The sequence below is a fragment of the Momordica charantia genome (genome assembly GCF_013281855.1).
Source record: "Momordica charantia cultivar OHB3-1 chromosome 1 unlocalized genomic scaffold, Mcharantia_2.0 BLBB01000001.1, whole genome shotgun sequence".
NCBI classification, from domain to species: domain Eukaryota; kingdom Viridiplantae; phylum Streptophyta; class Magnoliopsida; order Cucurbitales; family Cucurbitaceae; genus Momordica; species Momordica charantia.
This window is the reverse complement of record NW_028275157.1, coordinates 1,102,782-1,123,656: the sequence shown is the minus strand read 5'-3', so window position 1 is coordinate 1,123,656 and position 20,875 is coordinate 1,102,782. Positions and strand designations below refer to the sequence as shown.

The 20,875-nt window shown below is 37.1% G+C and overlaps 1 non-coding gene across 1 annotated transcript; it reads left to right on the top strand.

Annotated features, from left to right (window-relative positions):
* Window positions 1-12,997: 12,997 nt before the first annotated feature.
* On the top strand, window positions 12,998-13,104 carry LOC148213050 (small nucleolar RNA R71). The gene has a single exon (XR_015793077.1). It is a non-coding gene; the product is annotated as a small nucleolar RNA R71 (small nucleolar RNA).
* Window positions 13,105-20,875: the final 7,771 nt, after the last annotated feature.

Below are 20,875 nucleotides of genomic sequence, written 5' to 3'. Positions count from 1 at the left end.
ATAAATTTAGTAGTGTACTCATATTGCACACTTTCCTAGAGGGTTGATTTACTAAAAGAGATGGAAATAGAGTGACGGATGCTTTGGCTTGCTTAGCGTTGAAGAATGAAGATCATTGTATCTTGCTCGATGATTAGCTAGAGGATATGTCTTCCCTTGAGCAAGAGGAGTTTGTTACTCTTTCTTTTGTTTATGCTTAAAAGTTGTGTCATATTGTACAATGGTCTATCATATTGAGTATTTCGATATATAAACGTGATAAAGTAGTGTTGTCATATAATTAGCATAATTAAATGGGGATTTGTAATGGGTAGCATATAAGTTTTCTATATTTAACAAAATAGCATGCATTTTTATATTTTCAGATATAGCATTTTTTTGAAAATCCTAATTTTGAAATTTTCAGTATTCCCAAATTACCCTTTTCAATTATCGCTTCGTTATTATATATCAAACATATATCACATATATATCAGGAGTATATCTGACAACATTAGTATATCAGAAGTAAATCAATAGTATATCATAAGTCAATTAGTTCTATATCAGTTGTATAATAGTAAATCATTATTTTACCTGCTTTAACCCTTTGTCTTGTATTTTTTTGATCAATTAGAAATTAGTAGGTATTGGCATGTATGGAAAATGAGAAAAAAATTTGATACTTACTGAAAATGAGAAAGAAAACTTGAAAGGAACGTGAATATGAACGTCAATGGTGATTTTTGAAATTACTGTGAATGAGAAATCAATTAGAAATTAGAGGTAAATAGAAACTTATGGTTTTTCTTTATATCAATAATATATCAGTGATATATCGAGTATACATCGTACATATATCAATAGTACAACTAAGTTTTATTTAAAGTTTTAAAGATCAAAATGAAATCAGCAACAATGTCATTCTTAAAAGGATTAAATATCATTCTTGGGTATCAACATCAACATCAAATCAGCAACAAAGTTTGTCAACCAAAAACTTAAAGGTTTAAACATCAAAACGAACCAGTAGCATAAACCAAAAGTAGACTAACAATGTCATTCTTAAAATTCTAACAGTCTAGAAAAGCGTAAGTTTCATTCTTGTATAATCTTTAGGTAAAAGCTTGGGACATCAATCTTCGTTCTTGGTGATTGTCATGTCTTCGGAGATAATATCTTTGAAGCTTTCCGTTTTTCCATAGACAACACTTTTGGCGTTGGTTTATGTTGTCTTTTGGGCCGAACGACATCAACATTTTCGATGATGTTTTTTATTTCATTTTTCTTGTTTGTACCATTGCTTTTATCTGAAAAAAAATTATTTCATATATTAGTAGTATATCAGAAAACATATATTAGAGGCAATATGTTCGAAATAATTGGTAGATATCATAGTTATATCAGAAGTAAATCAACTTCATACCATATGTATATCAAACCTATATCACATATATATCAAGAGTATATATGTCAATCATAGTTATATCAGACGTCAATCAGTTTTATATCACATATAGTATTAGATATCATAGTTATATCATAAGTAAATCCATTTCATATCATATGTATATCAAACATATATCATATATATATCAGGAGTATATCTGTCAATCATAGTTATATCATAATTAAATCAATAGTGTATCAAAAGTCAGTCAGTTCTATATCACCTATAGTAGTATATATCATAGTTATATCAGAAGTAAATCAATTTCATATCATATATATATGAAACATATATCACACATATATCAGGAGTATATATGTCAATCATAGTTATATCATAAGTAAATCAATAGTATATCAGAAGTCAATCAATTCTATGTCACCTATAGTAGTAGATATCATAGTTATATTAGAAGTAAATCAATTTCATATCATATGTATATCAAACATATATCATATATATATCAGGAGTATATCTATCAATCATTAGTATATCAAAAGTCAATCAGAAATAATTTATTGTTGGTTCGGGCCTGCAGGGTATATTTGTAATTTAGAATGTGGGTCTTCTTTTTTTGCAAAAAAAATGCTATATTTGAAAAACTCAAATCTTGTTGCTATTTTTCTTATTTTCCTAACTTTTTTTGCCATATCTCAAGTTGCCCCTAATTAAATCCTATAAAGTGGAATGATCTCAAATATCAAGCAAGTAAAGACAATATTAGATACTATTTTGAAATAAAGGTGTCCATTTCTTTCATAAATCTTTATAAATGGTTTTATAATTAATATTTTTATTATTTTTATTCTAAAAATTTATGCACAGTTATAATTCTGAAATTGAATTTTTACTAGAGGTTTTTTTTTTAATTCATCGATGTAATATGATTCTTAATCAATTCTCTCCGACTAACATCTAAGAAATAATATTATTATCTTTATTTTTTGAGTTTTTAAATTGAATATGACATATTTTAGTAAGTACTAAATAAAAAATTAGCTAAAAAATCATCTTTAATTTTTATAGAAATATTTTCTTTAAAATAAACAAAATTATTTTAAGCTAATTAAAAATATTGTTAATAATTAGTTAATAATATATTTAATTTAATTTCTGAAATACATTCCTCTCGTTAATTATAAATTAATTATAACTCATTAAAATTAATATATCAATATAATAAATTAAAAGTAGGCTAAAAACTTTTTCATTGTAGCAATGTACTATAATTATTAATTAAATACACAAATGAATATAATGGGAATTCAAATAAGTACCATTAACTTTTAAATGTGAAATATTATGAGTATTTATTTCCTAAACAAAATTGACAAGTCATAATGCAATTAGATTACAAATTCAATAAATTTCTTTTTAAGTAAAATATAATTTCTGAAAAATTAAATTGGAATAAATAAAATTTAAATGTATCATTAATGTATGGTACTAAAAAAAATTATTAATGTACTGTAATTTAAAAAAGTTGAATAGAAAAGTTATTCTATTTCACTTTTAAATATTTTATCTTTAATTATAGAGCTTTAATTGAGATATTTCAAAAATGTTACAACTTTTATGCTTTCTAGAACTATAAAATGAAGTTTTCTTCCACGAGTATTTCACATTGAACTTAGTTATATTACTATTCTATTAATTTATAGAAACTTTTTCTTTTCCCCATTTCTTTTTTTCAATAAATAGTGATTTTTTTTAATCTTTTACTATGGTAATATAATATAATATTGAATTTAAAAATTCTATGTGTATCGCATGTGATAAAAGACTAGTCTATTCTATATATAAAAGGGGCTATAAGGAGAAGCTTTTTCTCCCTATTTTACCCTTTTAATTTAAACATTTTTATATTTATTTTGAGTGCAATTTTGTCCTTCAAATGTAAAATTTTCCCTCACATTCTATCATTCTCATCCTCCCATGCCACCTCATCAATTTTTTTTTCATTTTTTCAAAATATTTTATCTCTATAGAAACGTAAATTTTGGGTCAATCATAAACGACCACGTCACTATCTATTTTATTTAGGGATCAATTATATATTAACCTTAAATTATAATTAAACATAAATTGACAATTTGAAATATGTCACATATGTTTCATTGGGCCCCTGGATTGAATTTAATTGGTTTAATTGGATCATATGAGAATTGGGCCTGGAATCAATTTGGTTCACAAATCCATTAGATTGTATTTTGGCCCAAAACTCAAATTACCATGAAACCAGGTGGATTAATATTTTAATTTAAATAAATTTAAATCCACTTAAAGAATTGGGCTAGGTCCAAAATTATCTAAGCCCAAATGTTTTGAAATTAAATTTGGCTTATATCCTAAATACAGCACAGTCCTTGAGATTGAGTTCAAAATCACTCGAGCCCAAAAGCCACTAAGCATGTGGAAACCTCTATAAATAGAGGAGGTCTCCTTCATTTTGAGGGCTTCAGAATTTCAGAGTTGAGAGAATTCAAACTAAATTGAAGAATCTTTGAATACTTGAAGATTCGAATACCAACGTGAAGACTTTGAAGACTTGAAGACTTTCAAAGAACATAGAACTTCGATTTAAGTTCAAGCATCTCAATCTTCACATCAAGTTCGAGAGACAGAATCAGATGATAAAGACTAGAGATTGAATCCGCTATACAACCCATACAACAAACTCAAAATTCAACTCCATGAAATATAATTTCTCCGGAAATCTCGTGTGAACAAATTGGCATGCCTGGTGGGACAATCTCTACCTGTCATCTCTTTCTAAAAACTCAAGTTTCTCTCAAGAAAAAAGAGAGAAGAAACAATGACACTTTCACAAAAAGTACTTAGGCATCAAGCGACTCTTACACATAACTGATCACCCGAAGCCGCTCTAAAGAAATTCAGCTAGAAGAAGCTCAATCTCCTTCTGCAGTTGCTAGGAAGATATTGAAGCATATGAAGAAACCTGTTTAAGTTGGGGTCGTTATCAAGGAGAACCCTTTGGATTTGAACTGGGGAAAAAGGGATTTGCAGTGTTCATTGAGTGTGTTCATTGAGTCTGCTCATTCCTCTGTTTAGTTGGAGAAAATTCCAGAAAGCGATGTGATGTCTGTTATGATGGCTGATGCAAGCATCATATAAGAGAGGATGGCTGAGTGGAAAGGAAGCTTGCTGCTCTGATGAAGACAGTGGAAGAAAGAGATTATGAAATTGCTTCCCTGAAAAGTCAAATAGAAGCCGAGATGTTGCTGAGTGAAGTCAAACCCCTACTTTCAATATAAATGATAAGGGAAAGACTATCGCTCAAGAAAATCAGTTGCAACATTCCACTTTAATCGCTTCGCTGTCTGTTCAGCAACTCCAAGATATAATCACGAACACGATCAGAGCACAGTACGACGGATCTACTCAAAGCTCTCTCTTGTATTCTAAACCATATACTAAGAGGATTAATGATTTGAGAATGCCTATCGGATACCAACCTCCAAAGTTCCAGCATTTCGATGGGAAGGGCAATCCCAAGCAACATATTGCTCACTTCGTCGAAACTTGTGAGAATATTGGTACAAGAGGCGGTCAACTGGTCAAGTAATTTGTCCGAATGTTTAAGGGAAACACCTTTGACTGGTATACTGATCTCGAGCCTGAAATGATCGAGAGTTATGAAAAGCTTGAAAGAGAATTCCTGAATCACTTTTACAGTACGAGGAGAACCGTTAGCATGATGGAGCTCACTAGCTGCAAACAAAGAAAAGGTGAACTGGTTGTCGAATATATCAACCGGTGGAGATCTTTAAGTCTTAACTGCAAGGATATACTTACCGAAGTATCTGCTGTAGAAATGTGCACCCAAGGCATGCACTGGAGACTTCTTTACATCCTTCAAGGGATAAAACCCCGCACATTTGAAGAACTGGAGAGGTAATAAAGAGCATCTCGTCTCAGATGTGAATAAAGAGAAAAAGGAAGTGAAGAGCACTCAGAAGATTTCTAAGGATGCTACGAAGGACTCTGTGGTCGTTAACACGATCCTCTCAAATTTTCCTTGAAAGGAAAAGAAAATGAAAATAAGATAGAAAAGCAACAAGATGGAAATGTAAGACGTCGCCTATCTCTAGAGGAGAGACATGAAAAGGTTTGTCCTTTCCAGATTCTGACCTTACAGATATGTTAGAACAACTATAGGAAAATAGACTAATAGAACTCCCTAAATGCAAAAGACCCAAACAGATGGGGAAAACAAATGATCCCAACTACTGCGTGTATCATCGAGTCGTTAGTCATCCAATAGAAAAATGCTTCATTTTAAAACACATGCAAGTCGAACGTTGTTTTCGGGGAGCTAGGTAGAAGGAAAAGAGGCTCCTAGCTAAAGGTATCTTGTCTCGCCTTTCAAAAGCAGTGGGATCAGTTGAGAACAAAGTGGTGAACGGGTGCGTAACGTGGCTCGAGAAAAGAAGATTGAACTGGATCTTGATGAGGTGGCCGAGACAAATCACGCTGCAATAATACAAAGTTCTGGCAGCCAATCGTCCATAATCCCATTCCATGACCAAGAAGTGGTTTGGATCCAATTTGGGACCCTCGAACCTATAACTATTTCGTCCCACCATAAAGCTTATGTGAAGAACTCCCAAGAAAAAGACGAACTTACAGAGGACGAAGAAGGAGAATGGACTTTTGTAATTCGTCGGAAGAAGCGAAAACAAAATGTCGTTAAGAAAGAGTCTCGCCTATTTCGATACCATAAAAGAAGAAGTAGAACTCAGAAGAAGAAAGGAAAGAAAAGTCTGAGGAAACCAAAACTGATTATGGAAGAGAACGAAATATTTCTCGACCTCGACAAATGATAACTTTAGATGATTTCTTTCCAGTGAGTTTCCTTAATGATGATCAAAAGGAAATCTCTACAACAGTCACATGTCACACTATCATTGTGACTGACAATGACAATATTTCTACAAGTACAATAGAAGCAATGATGAAGCTTGAAGATCTGCCATCTTTCAACATAAGTGATTTGTTGTCACTCCCTCGAGAGGCCAAAAATGTACTTATTGAGGCGTTGAAAGGTTCTTGCATTTCTGACATTCTAGTCCCTCAAGCAAACACATGTGCTTCATGTTGTATGTCTATAGGATTCACAAACAAAGATTTGTTGCTTGGGTCAAAACCCCATAACAAGCCGTTATTTGTCTCGGGATATATTCAAGAACAAAAGGTCAGCCGAATTCTTATTGATGATGGTTCAGTTGTCAATATAATACCTAAGTCAACCATGAAAGAACTAGACATTTCGATGGAGGAGTTATCAAATAGTAAATTGGTGATTCAAGGCTTCAATCAAGGTTGTCAGCAAGCAATTGGCATGATCCGTCTTGAACTCAGCATTAGGGACCTAAAGGCTAACACTCTATTCCACATCATAGATTCCACGACCACCTACAAGCTATTACTAAGGCGCCCTTGGATTCAAGGAAACGAAGTAATAACATCTACACTGCATCAATGTTTCAAATTTTATCAAGACGACATCAAGAAAGTTGAAGCTGATACGAACCCATTCTTGGAGGCTGAGTCTCATTTTGCAGATGCAAAATTCTATATGAAGACTGAGGCTATAGGAGAAACTATACCGACATAAATCCCCTTGATCAAGAGCTGTGATAAACCCAAGTTAGAACAACATGAAGATCCGGCCAAAGGATTAATCAAATAAGTAAATACTTCTGATGTCCAAACGAATGAAACATCTACCAGAGATTGAATTTGGAAAAAGCAGAGAGTAATTGAGACTGCTCTAATTGAGGTAAGAATAATTTTATGTAGAATAATTTTGTACAAAGGTCAGCCCAATCTTTTATAGAGAAAGCTGAAGGTAGTCAAGAACACAAAAGGAAAAATAATAAAAGGAATGTTCACAACGATAAATAATATAAAAGGAATATACAATGAATAGATAGATAGGCTATGGCTGTCATCCTCTAATAGTATACTGGCAGACACGTGGATTGAGTCATCTTCTTCCTCAAGATCCCCTCCAAACGTGTGGGAGAAGAGCGAACACCAAGTTTGGCCTTCAAGTGGAAGAAAATAGAGGGAGACACGACTTTGGTGAGGGCATCTACAATTTGGTCACAAGACGGTACATAGCGAACTTCAATCTCCTTCTTTAGTAGCTTATCACGGATGTAATGAACGTCTAATTCAATGTGTTTGGTCTGTGAGTAAAAAACAGGATTGGATGCAAGGGAAATAGCACTCATATTGTCACACCAGATGATTGGAGTGTGACGAGGAGAGTAGTGAATATCATTTAATAAGGAGGAGAGCCAGGCCATTTCAGATGAAGCGTGTGTGAGCGAGCGATATTCTGATTCAGTGCTTGATCGAGCAATTACCGATTGTTTCTTTGAGGACCAAGACACTAGCGAGCCACCCAAATACACACAATATGCAGTTGTTGATTTTCTATCATCAGGGCAACATGCCCAATCGACATCTGAATAAGCTGTGATAGATAGATCAGAATATGGCATTAGATTTCAGCCATGATTGAACTTGTTTAACCGCTGTTGCGTCCACACAACCGTGTTGACAACACGTGCAAGTATACACGAAATTTGTCGATTATAGTACAAAACGAGGTCGAATCCACATGGGCTTTGGATTATTTTCTAAACTATGTTCGCATATACCAAAAATATAAAAACAAAAAAATATAGATGATTTGTGTTGTGTGTAAAAGAAATTATCATAAACAAAGCATAAATGATCTCAACAGCAGACACACTTCAAAATGTTGATACATAAAGGAGTTACAGCACAGAACAGCGAACAATGGGGGATAATAGATATGGGAAAGTTGGGGAGACTTAACATGCTTTCATTGACTTTTCAACCTACCCTCTAGCAAGACAACATTCATTACTGCTGAACTCGACATGGCTCCCTTCCGAGACACCCAAACGTGAATACCCATAACTCCTGTTGCTAAGTTTCCAAGCAATATAAACAAGTTCTAAGCATGATTAGGAGACCTCATTCTTTAGTATCCATACATTACAATAGAAAAGTCACAAATAGAGCAAGTCAGCAACCCGTAAGCCCTCCCAGGTCAATACAGATGCTAGCATACAGAACAGAGTGGCCAACAATATCAGGTAAGATTTAAGAAATAAAAATAGCTCTATTTAAAAACGAACGAAATCAGCTGGAGGTTTGGTTGCTTATCAGCTACAACATGTAAATCTCCCCCAAAATGGGGTTTAGTTCATGGAGAAAGAAGAAAATACAATGGGTAAAGGAAGAAGAAAACAAATTTCAAGGAAATAGCAGAAAAACCGAGGAAGCAAATGATAGCTCGATGCAGTAGTGGAATATCTCTTCTGTCGTCAGCTTTCTACTCCCAAAAATGGAGAGATTCCTCCTTGTCGTTTCAGCTCTCAAAAACATGTTTCTATTGGGATCTGTCTGTTGCGGCTAGGGTTAAATGTCCCTTTTTATGTCAGGTCCCATTTTTAGGGCACCCAGCTGAAGTTTGTACAAACATGTTAAATTCCCGTGTCTGGGCTATTACTGCGCAGTAATTTCATGCTCCTGCGTTGCGTCGTTCCAGCTTTCGTCTACTCTGCCTTGAACATGCTTCATCCACTCTTCTCTGGGCTTAGCACTCTCTTCATGCTTTGTCTACTCTCTTCATGCTTTGTCTTTTTTTTTCCAAACCTGTGCATTTAAGCCAGAAATAAGAGAGTTTAGCGCACTTTTTAGCTAAATCATTCAAGACCTGGGACTTTAGCTCGAAGTTCAATTTATAAGATTTTCATGATGTTTAAGAGCTAAAACCGACACTTTGACATTTCTTTGTATAAAATCACCCAAATGAACACTAGAATAACTCTCTTTTGGAGAGTTATCACACCCCAAACTTAAAATCTTGCTTGTTCCCAAGCAAGATTATGCAATTTACCCCTGTTCACTAAAGAAGAACGTTAGAAACCTGCACTTCAATCATCGAGCCCTATGCCTCAACCCTTCACTTTGATCAGCAACACTAGAACTTACATACTCTGCTATAGTGCTTCAGCTGGAGCAAAGAAATGAAAGTAGCCTAAGCTTGTTCACACTCTAGAGGAAGCTATTTTCTGCCCAAGTCTAGCTTCCTTCTACGTCCCAACCTCAAGCTTAACTTTTCCTAGAGATTTCTTTCTCAAGCCCCTTTCACTAGCCTAAATCTTTAACCTTTGCACTACCAACTTGGACTTCTTTAACCATGGGCTACTAGCCCTTCTTAATCATGCAGCCTCTTTATGCTCTGGATGCAGGCTACTACCCCATCCTTTATTGTTGTTTTTTTAACAGGGCTGAATTACAGGATTAGAAAGATTCATGGCTAATACAGTTTAACTTCTAAAGATATAAGAACTGAAAGTTCACTCCCACAAACTTAAAAGGATGCATTGTCCTCAATGCAGCTAAGGACATTTAGAATTTAATGCTCCAGCACACCCCAAACTTAAAGCGAGACTAATATGAAATTGAGAGGAATGGTCGCTAAGTGTATAAATACATGAGTAAGGGGCGATTGCTAACAACTAAGGGGATCAACTATAAGAGATCTATGCTAGCTATACAAAGATAAGGGTTGTCTTTGGATAGATAACCATTTAAATTCCTCCCTAAGGTAAGCGCTACCTGGGGCCAGTACTACGAGAGGGATGCTAGGGCATGGGCAGGCAAACGTGAACCAAAAGATGAACAAAAGAAAGCTAACACTCATTAAAATGCTCCAGTATCAACAGGAAAAACTACACACTAGCAGGTTCTAGCATCAAGACTATACATACGGGGTAGGGCAAGGGCAGGCGTTGAGAACATAGGATTGCTAACAACTTTCTTTTTTATCATCACTTTCAGGGGGGGGTTCACATACTGAACTACAAAAAGAAAAAAGAAAAAAAAATGCAAAGACAGAAATTTAAATGTAGAAATTAAAACTGAACTAAACTAGACTAAGGAAAATAAAAAGTAACAACAACTGGGGGAGGGGTCATTTTTCTGAGCAAAAAGGAAAGGAACTTCCCTCTCGCGGGTCAAACATGTCAATGTTCTTTGCCTTCTTTCTCATCCAACGAGTAGCTTGCGGGCTGATCTCTCCCTCTAGATCTATCATCTTCTTCCCTCTCTTTGCCACTGGGACAGGCTCCTGTGAAATAGCTGCAGCATACCTCTTCCCGTCAGTTGGGGAAATGAAAATTCTCTTTTTTACATTTTTGTTTTTCTTGTAGCAGTGACTGAAGTTGCTTCCGCTTGCTCGATTCGTACCTTGGCCAATGACTTGGAAGGTTTTTCCTTTTTCTCTTTGTTGCATGATGCTTCCATCTCTCTTTTTGGTCTCCTCGTCCTTGCTTATGAACCTTTTAGAGTCGGTTTGATGCCGGGTGGCTCTTTTTTAGGTAAGTTTGTGGACTTTTCCTCTACAGTGATGTGAACTTTATCCACTGAGGTTGTAAGGCTCTATTTTTTATTGAAGGCACAAGATGTTGGAGTATCTACCTTATCTCCACTTGGTTTGCCCTCACTATCTTTTGTATGCTGGGGCATCTGACGACTCAACCCTTTTATACTCTTCTCCCGGTTTTGGGGTCTCTATCTTAGTGGTAGCATCTTCCTTTACCATTATTTCTTTATTTCCATCACTAAAACCTTCTTGAGCTCCAACATCCCTACTTACACAATGCTCCATCATTCCTTATGCACTCAATTCCTCCATTAAAGCTTCATCTAAAATCTTCAACACTGAGCATTCTTCTGATTCAGCACGAAACTTCATGGAATCATACACAGCTGAGAACTTCACTTTTTGATCTTGACGCGCATTGTCAGCCCTCTTTTATGGACATCCACGAGTACTCTTCCAGTGGCAGGGAATGGCCTCCCAATGATGATAGGGACCTTATCTGCATCATAATCCAAAATAATAAAGTCAGTAGGGAAAATAAATTTATCTACTTGTACCAAAACATTTTCGATTTTCCCTTCTAGATGCGTGATGGATCGGTCTGCTAGTTGCAATGTGACTATTGTTGGCCATGCTTCTCCCATTCCCAGCTTTTTGTAGATGGACAATGGCATGAGATTGATACTTTCCCCCAAATCGCAGAGTGTTTGGCCTATCTTCTGTTCTCCAATGGAAACGGGTATGGTAAAGCTCTCAGGATGCTTCATCTTTTTCGGAATTTTGCTTATGAGGATAGTGCTGTAGGTCTTGGTCATTGCCGCAGTTTCATATTCTCCCAACTTTCTCTTCTTTGTGAGTATCTCCTTTAGGAACCTCACATAATTTAGCATTTGCTGTAGAGCCTCCACCAAAGGTATGTTGACATGTAGCTGCTTCAGCACATCCAGGAACTTTCTAAATTGCACATCCTGCTCTTTCTTTTGCAGCCGCTTTGGGTATGGTGGTGCGGGTCGATACTCGACTGGAGCATTTTCATGCTCTGTCTACTTCTGTTTTCCAGTTATGTGCAGATGGGATGCTTCTGCTTTGGCTGCCCTAGCTTCTACTAGGTTGACCTCTTTACTTGTGTTGCTTTGCAGTTTCACAATTTGTTCGCGACTGTTCACTAACTGCCTCAGGTTTGCCCTTTTTTGACTAGAATGATTATAGGTCTTCCGACTGACTCGCATTCTTCTATTTGTAGCCCAATTCTTTCATCTTGATTTTATTCTATATAGATTTCTAAAGCATTTGGATGGGCAGTAGGCAATGTCTCGCCACTCCGCAATGTCAGAGCATTACGTTGCTCCTTGTCGTCCCTCTTGGGCACCTTAGTATCACTGGGCAGCACTCCATAAGGCCTACTCTTCAGATCTGTTGCCAACTGACCTACCTGAATTTCTAGATTCCTCAGCGATGCTGCCTGACTTTGCAGCGTGGTATCATTCCTTTCCATATACTTCTTCATTAGATTCTCGAAAGATGTGAATGATCCTTTAGATGGCCTTTGCATTGCTACCTGACCTTGGTTTGAGACGCTTGAGGGATAACCTTCTTTTTACTGATATGCTAGAGCATTGGATGTACCAGCATTGTTTCCTCCCTGATTTCCACTTCAACAAAAGTTAGGATGGTTCCTCCAGCCTGGGTTGTACATATTGGAATATGGGTTGCTTCCATTGTTCTGAGTATTTCCCAAATAGTACACCGACTCTGGATTGCCAAGGCAATTGTTGTAATGATGCTCTCCTTCGCAAAAAGAACAAGAAATCCCTTGGATGTGGCTAACATTTGCCTTACCAGCAGATTCTCCCAGTGCCAAATCTGTCAAATTTTCAATCTTTGAATTTAAGGCGGTGAAAGACTCTGATTCATTCAATCCCTTGCCTCCTTTCCCGTGAATGGCTCTAGGGTCATACCATGAGTGATTGTTTGATGATATCTTGTTCAAGATTTTGAATGCTTTAGCATAATGTTTTGCAAGCAATGCACCATTTGCTGATCAGGCATCGATGACCAAACGTGTGGCGCCATCCAATCCATTATAGTATGTTACGATTTGGATGCATCTTGGGATCCCATGGTGAGGGCATTTTTATAGAAGCTGTTTAAAACGCTCCCAAGACTCACTAATCGAGTCCCCAACAAATTGCTTAAAATTGTTGATTTCGCTTCTGTACTTAGCATTTTTGCTTGGTGGGAAATACTTCATAAAAAACTTTCCTGCCAAGTCGTCCCAACTTGTAATTGATTCTGAAGAAAGTGACTCCAACCAAGCTCTCGCTTAACTTAAGCCGCAAAACTTCTTTGCTGCATCCTTCATCCTTAAACGAATTGCAAACTCCCATGAAAAATTTCAGATGCGAATGTGGGTCTCCGTAGGATATCCGTGAAATTAGCCCACTATTTGGAGCATCTGAAACATAACTGGCTTGAGTTCAAATTTGGGGGCTGCAATTTCTTGCTCCGTGATCACTGGGTTTACATTATAAAATGTCGGAGCTGCATACGCCCTGATTTCTCTGTTGATGTCATCTGCCAATAATACAACATTGAGAGGGGGTACTGCCTCAAGGTTAGCAGCAACAGGAACCCCGTCTACTATTTCCTCAATCCTCACATTCGGTGGAATAGGTTGGTGCAACGGTGGGTTAGGCGGATCCATGCTTACTTCAGCTTGGGTTCTTCTTTGTTCTCTTCGATTTCTATGAAAAGTATGCTCTATCTCGTGATCTATAATATATTCCAAGCTCTCAAAATCTTTCATGCACCTACAAACCACACAAAAATGTGAGAAAAAGAAAATTCAATTAAGCTTCGTATCTACAAACACTATTGTTTAAAATAAAATCACTAAGTCCCCGGCAACGGCGCCAAAAACTTGTTGCGTCCACACAACCGTGTTCACAACACGTGCAAGTATACACGAAATTTGTCTATTGTAGTACTTTGGATTATATTTTAAACTATGTTCGCAGATACCAAAAATATAAAAACAAGAAAATATAGATGATTGTGTTGTGTGCAAAAGAAATTATCATAAACAAAGCAGTAAATCATCTCAACAGCAGATACACTTCAAAATGTTGATACAGAAAGAAGTTACAGCACAGAACAGAGAAAAATGGGGGATAACAGTTATGGGAAAGAGGGGGAGACTTAACATGCTTTCACTGACTTTTCAACCTACCCTCTAGAAGACAACATTCATTAGTGCTCAACTCGACATGGATCCCTTCCGAGACACCCAAACATGAATACCCACAACTCCTGTTGCTAAGTTTCCAAGCAATATACACAAGTTCTAAGCATGATTATGGGACCTCATCCTGAGTATCCACACATTACTATAGAAAAGTACTAATCACAAATAGAGCAAGTCAGCAACCCATAAGTCTTCCCGATTCAATACAGACGCTAGTATACAGAATAGAGTGGCCAACAATGTCAGGTAAGATTTAAGAAATAAAAACAGTTTTATTTAAAAACGGACGAAATCAGTTGGAGGTTTCGTTGCTTATCAGCTACAGCATGTAAATCTCCCCCAAAACGGGGTTTAGTTCATGGAAAAAGAAGAAAATACAATGGGTAAAGGAAAAAGACAACCCATTTCAAGGAAATAGTAGAAATACCAAGGAAAAAGATTAAATGTCCCTTTTATATCGGGTTTCCTTTTTATGGTACCCAGCTGAAGTTTGTACGGACATGGTAAATTCTCGTGTCTAGGCTATTACTGCACAGTAATTCCATGCTCCCACGTTGCGTCGTTCCAGCTTTCGTCTACTCTGCCTTGAACATGCTTCATTCACTCTTCTCTAGGCTTAGCACTCTCTTCATGCTTTGTCTTCTTTTTCCAAACCTATACATTTAAACTAGAAATAAGAGAGTTTAGCGCAGTTTTTTGCTAAAGCATTCAAGACCTGGGACTTTAGCTCGAAGTTCGGTTTATAAGATTTTTCATGATGTTTAAGAGCTAAAACCAACACACTTTGACATTTTTTTGTATAAAATCACCCAAATAAACACTAAAATAACTCTCTTTTAGAGAGTTATCAACCGCTTGCCAGTGTGTGGAGGTGGGTGCCTGTATGAACTGATTGAGTTGATTGACTATGAATGAGATGTCTGGTCGTATGTGGGTGAGATATTGGAGGCCTCTGATAGCACTACGATAAAGCGTGGGATTTTCTAACGACTAACCGTCGTATGCTGATAAATGTTAGTCGTGAACAGCAGGGGTGGTGAGATAGTGGCAATGTATTGTTGCTGTGTGAGATAGATATCTGTGGTGTCGTGATAGACTTCAATCCCTAAGAAAAAATTCAGGTGACCCAAGTCTTTGAGAGCAAAAGTACTGTTAAGTTCATCAATAAATTTCTGAAACAAGAGTTGACTATTGCCTGTAACAATGATGTCGTCAACATAAACGAGTACTAAAATTATTAGATCACCTTTAAATTGATAAAATAGAGATGAATCAGCTCGAGAATTTGTAAAATTCCATGATAGTAGTGTGGAGCAAAGTGTGTTGAACTTCCCTAGGAGCTTGACGCAAACCATAGAGTGATTTACGAAGCTTACATACATAATATGGGTGAGTAGAGTCAACAAAACCAGTTGGTTGGGCCATATAGACATTCTCTTGTAAGTCACCATTTAGGAAGGCATTATTAATGTCTATTTGTTGCAATGGCCAATTGTAAGAGATGGCCAAAGTGAGAATGATGTGGACGGTTGAGGGTTTGATGACCGGACTAAAGGTTTCGATGAAGTCAATGTCAGGTCGTTGGTGAAAACCTTTAGCAACAAGACGTGCCTTATATTTAGAGATTGAGCCATCAGGATTAGTTTTGACCCAAAACACCCACTTGTTGCCAACCAAACAGTAATTAGGAGAGGGTGGTACTAGGGTCCAGATGCCACTATTCATTAGAGCATTGTATTCCTCAAGCATGGCTGATTTCCAAGCCGATGATGCTAAAGCCTCTTTTACTGTCCTTGGTTCAATATAGGATGGAGGGATAGGGGTTGTAGTAGTAACTAGGCAAGCTTTGGGTTTGATAATTCCACTTTTTGCTCTAGTTTTCATGGGATGGTTGTTAATAATGAGAGTGGGGGGTAGTATATTGGTGGGGGATTGGGCTGATGTGGTGGGATTAACAGGTGGATCAATAATAGGTGAATGTGGGGGTGAGAAAATATGAGGCAAATTTGAGGCAGTGGAAGAAAAAAAATTAAAAGGTGAATTGAGTGAGAGAGGTGTAGACTTACTTGGACTGTTATTTATGGATGAATTTGCTGCAGAGGTGTCTGAAGTACGGCTTGGAACTCCTGGAGCTTGCTGTGCATTAGGGGACAATGAGGGTGTTTGGACAGTAGCAGAAATTTGGTAGGGGAAGAGGATAGGGGGTCTAGCAACAATTGTGTCATCTAGGGGTGGAGAAGTTTTGGTGGTAAGAAAGCCATTGGCAAAAGGAAACTCTTGTTTGTTAAAGATCACATGTCGATAAATGTAGGTGCGATCATTTGAGTCGAGACATTTGTATCCTTTGTGGTGTTCATTGAAACCAATAAAAACACACTTGGTGGAACGAAAACTGAGTTTGTGACTTTGATATGGACGCAAGTGAGGAAATGATGCACAACCAAAGACTTTGAGGAAAGTATAATTCGGTGGGTGTTTAAAGACCTTTTCATAAGGGGACAATTTTTTTAAAGTTGGGGTAAGGAGTCGATTGATGATATGAACAGAAGATTAAAATAGTGAGACCCATTTCTACAATGTGTCGATGTTTTATTTCTACCTTGCCATTTTGCTCACTAGTATAAGAACGAGAGTATCTAAAAAGAATTTCTAACTGATGTAGGATAGTAGTAAATGGTCGAAATTCACCTCCCCAGTCCGATTGGAGGACTTTGATTTTATTGTCAAAGTAATTTTCAGCTTGACTTTTGAAAAGAATGAAGGCTTTAAGAGCATCGGATTTTTGTTTTAAGGGATAACTTTAAGTGAACCTACTAAAATTATCAACAAAACTAATATAGAATCGATACCCCGACGATGACATAATAGAGGCTGGACCCCAAAGATCGGTGTAGACAAGTTCAAGTGGTTTTGAAGTATGAGGTTTGGAGGAGTTGAAAGGTAATTTATGAGATTTTCCCATTTGAGAAGCATCGCAAAAATCATTCTCATTATTCAAAGACATTTTCAAATTATAAGAATTTAAAATCTGACTAAGAACCTTTTTGGATGTGTGGCCAAGTCTTTTATACCATACATTCCTAATTGACTCTAGCTTTGATGAAGAACGTGAAATAGGACTGGGGACTCTAGACTCAATGAGAAACATGGACGGACTATTACTGGGGTGTTGGAATGTGATTTTTGCTGAGATTGTGGCTTGGCAACAGTTGTGGATGGTGGTTGTGAATGCATAACAAGCTCCATTTGGTACAAGCCATTCTTAAGTCTCCCTTGCAGTAGAATTCTCTCGGTTGTTTTGTCCTTCACCAAGCAAAAAGTAGAGTGAAATTCAACATAAACTTTGTTATCAGCAGTATGTTTTGAAATGCTCATAAGGCTTTTGGTAATTTTGGGAACATGAAAAATATTTTTGAGTGACGGTGAAGAGGTATTACCATCAAGACATGGTAAATCAATTTTTCCAATATGATTGATTTTTAGTTGGGAGCCATTACCTACAACCAAAAATTCGTTACCATTGTATTCCATTTTCTGATGTAAATTGTTGGCATCAGAAGTAATGTGTGAAGTAGCTCCACTATCAGCATACCAAGCATCACCATTCACAACTCCTAAAGTAGATATGTAAGCAGCATTTGTTCCAATTCCATTTGAATTAATTGGGCCATTGTTTGAGTCGAACTATTTATCAAAACGATGGTAATATACATAAGCCGAGTGACCATATTTTCCACGTACTTGACATGTTGGTTTCGAGTTGTTGCCATATCTTCCCCCTTGGCCTCGTGGCTTTCCTCTACCACCTCTTTGATTAAAATTTTGATTTCTACCTTGTCCATTTGGTTGTTGTTGATACTGATTTTTATTGAAGTCGACACTCTTGGCTGCATAGTTTGCTATTGGGTTCACTGTCTCACTACTTTGCATTGACTTCATGTAGTGCAAGGTATTCTCGAAGATGATGAGGGTAGCATGCAACTCATGCCAAGTAATGTTTCCTTGTTCATTTATCTGACAGATAATGGGTACATATTCTGAGTCAAAACCAGTTAAAACACTAGAAATGAGAGAACTTACAGAGATAGTTTCCCCTGCCAAGGACAAATTCTCTCCCATTTGCTTTGGTGCTCAAGTATTCTGACATTTTCATGCCATTTTTCCTTGTTGTTTGCAAGACTCTCTTTAACCGACTTCTTCTTGATTTGTTTGCAAACCCATAAGTTCCTCTAGAGCTTTCCAAACCTCCCTGGATGTTTTGATGTTAATGACTTCAGAAGCTACTGCCGGAGTCATGAAACCATACAGCCATTCGAGAAAAGCCTAATCAAACGTTACCCAATCTTCAAATTCCTTGTTGTTTTGAAAGGTTACACTGCCATCCGAGCTTGTTGTTGGTAAGAACTCGGCTGGACATACCTTAGTTCCCAATATATAGCCATCTAATCTCTGACCTCTAAGAATAGCTAGTGCCATGGATTTCCACAATAAAAAATTATTATCATCAAGTTTCACGGATATGGTGGACTTGAGAGGGTTGGAAAAATGAGTAACTTGTGTATTGACTATAATAGGAACATTGGTAATCTTTGTGTTGCTAGTGTTTGCAGCACTAGTGTTGTTGGTAGAGTTGTTTTCTGCCATTCGAGGGTTTCAGGAACGGAAAAAAAAAATTAGAGGCATTGGCCAAGAAAGCTCGGATACCAAGATTGAATTTGGAAAAAGCAGAGAGTAATTGAGACTGCTCTAATTGAGGTAAGAATAATATTGTGTAGAATAATTTTGTACAAAGGTTAGCCTAATCTTGTACAGAGGAAGTTGAAGGTAGTCAAAAACACAAAAGGAAAAATAATAAAAGGAATGTTTACATCGGTAAATAATATAAAAGGAATATACAATGAATAGACAGAGAGGGTATGGCTGTCATCCTCTAATAGTATGCTGGCAGACACGTGGATTTAGGAATCACCCATGGTAGGTGAGTCATCTTCTTCCTCAAGAACCAGTGTCGCAAAGTTATGGGCTTCGAAGGTTGAGAAAGCGTCAAGTGCTCCTATCCTTCGCGATGTTCCTTTATCTCGGCGAAAAAATGGTGAATCACCATTTATGGAATGCTCAGGAAACTTAAAGGTCGATGATGTAGAAATCTTGAAAGAGAACTTCACCACATCTCTTACAAAGATAACAAAGCAAGAGGCTAAAAAGCTTGAGGACGACCAGATAAAGATGGTCTTGCCTGAGAAACGAACGAAGGATGGATTCGACCCGAAAGCATATAAGCTTTTGGCAAAAGCATCCTATAATTTTACAACTCATACTAAGTATAAAAGCCTAAAGATCTTCGATGAAAGACCTGAACTTTCTTCAACACAGAAGAAGTTGCGAAAGGAAGGTTACGCCATACTCACCTCTAGAGCAGGGCTTGAATATAAATCACTATAGCCAATTCGCATTACCAGAAAGGGGAAAGCAAAGGTCGCAGACACGAACCATATTACGATAGATGAAGTTGACGACCTTGAATAAAATCAAGAAAGTGCTAACCAAAGGATTTCTTCCTTCGATCACATCAGACCGCCAGTTGCACACTCCTTGATCTTCAAAAGACTAAGTGCAAGTACCGCAGAAGAAGAAGCTTCATATCCAGCTTCTTGTTCTACACGCACTTCAGTTTTTCAAAGGTTAGGTACGACCACAAGAGAAGAAGAGGACAAACATCCTGTATCAGTTTTCGATCTCTTGGGACATGAAGGGACAGAAGAAACTTCGAAAAAGAGGCAGCTTACTGAGATGAAATGTGATAAAGAGATCTGTAGTAGTGCTCCCTTCAGGATGAAGAGAAGGACTCGTATTTTTGTAAGTACAGAGGGCTCCTTGAAGATGAAGCCACATACTACCATCCTCACTAAACCGACAAAGGAGGGTGAAGAATACGAGGAAGATAAGGTCGCATGTTGCCTTGTTACTATTGAAGAGACATCAGACACTGAAACATCTGAAGAAGATGGATGAAGCCCCATCATCATTAGAAGATGGCAACCAGCCAACATTTGACGAACTTAAGGAAGTAAATCTTGATACAATAGAATACCACGTCTAACCTTCATAAGTACGTCACTTACTTGTGATGAAGAATGTGAATATATGAACCTACTCACCACATATAGAGATATCTTTGCTTGGTCATATAAGAAGATGCCAAGACTTGATCCGAAAGTAGCAATCCATCACCTTGCGATTAAACAAGGATATCGGCCAGTGAAATAAGCCCAACGACGATTTCGACTGGAACTTATACCTCAAATCGAAGTTGAAGTCAATAAATTGATAGAGGCAGGTTTCATCCGTGAAGTGAAATGTCCAACATGGATAGCTAACATCATTCTCGTTAGAAAGAAGAATGGCCAGCTTCGTGTGTGCGTTGATTTTCGTGACCTAAACAACACATGTCCGAAGAATGATTTTCCAATACCCATCACCGAAATTATGGTTGATGCTACTACAGGACATGAATCCTTATCTTTCATGGATTGATCGTCGGGGTACAACCAAATTTGAATGGCACTCGTGGACAAAGAAATGACAGCATTTTGAACTCCGAAAGGGGTATATTGTTACAAGGTAATGCCCTTCGGACTGAAAATGTCGGTGCCACTTATCAGCACGCCATGCAAAAAGTCTTTGACGACATGTTACATAAGCATGTCGAATGCTACGTTGACAATCTTGTGGCTAAGTCCAAAACAAG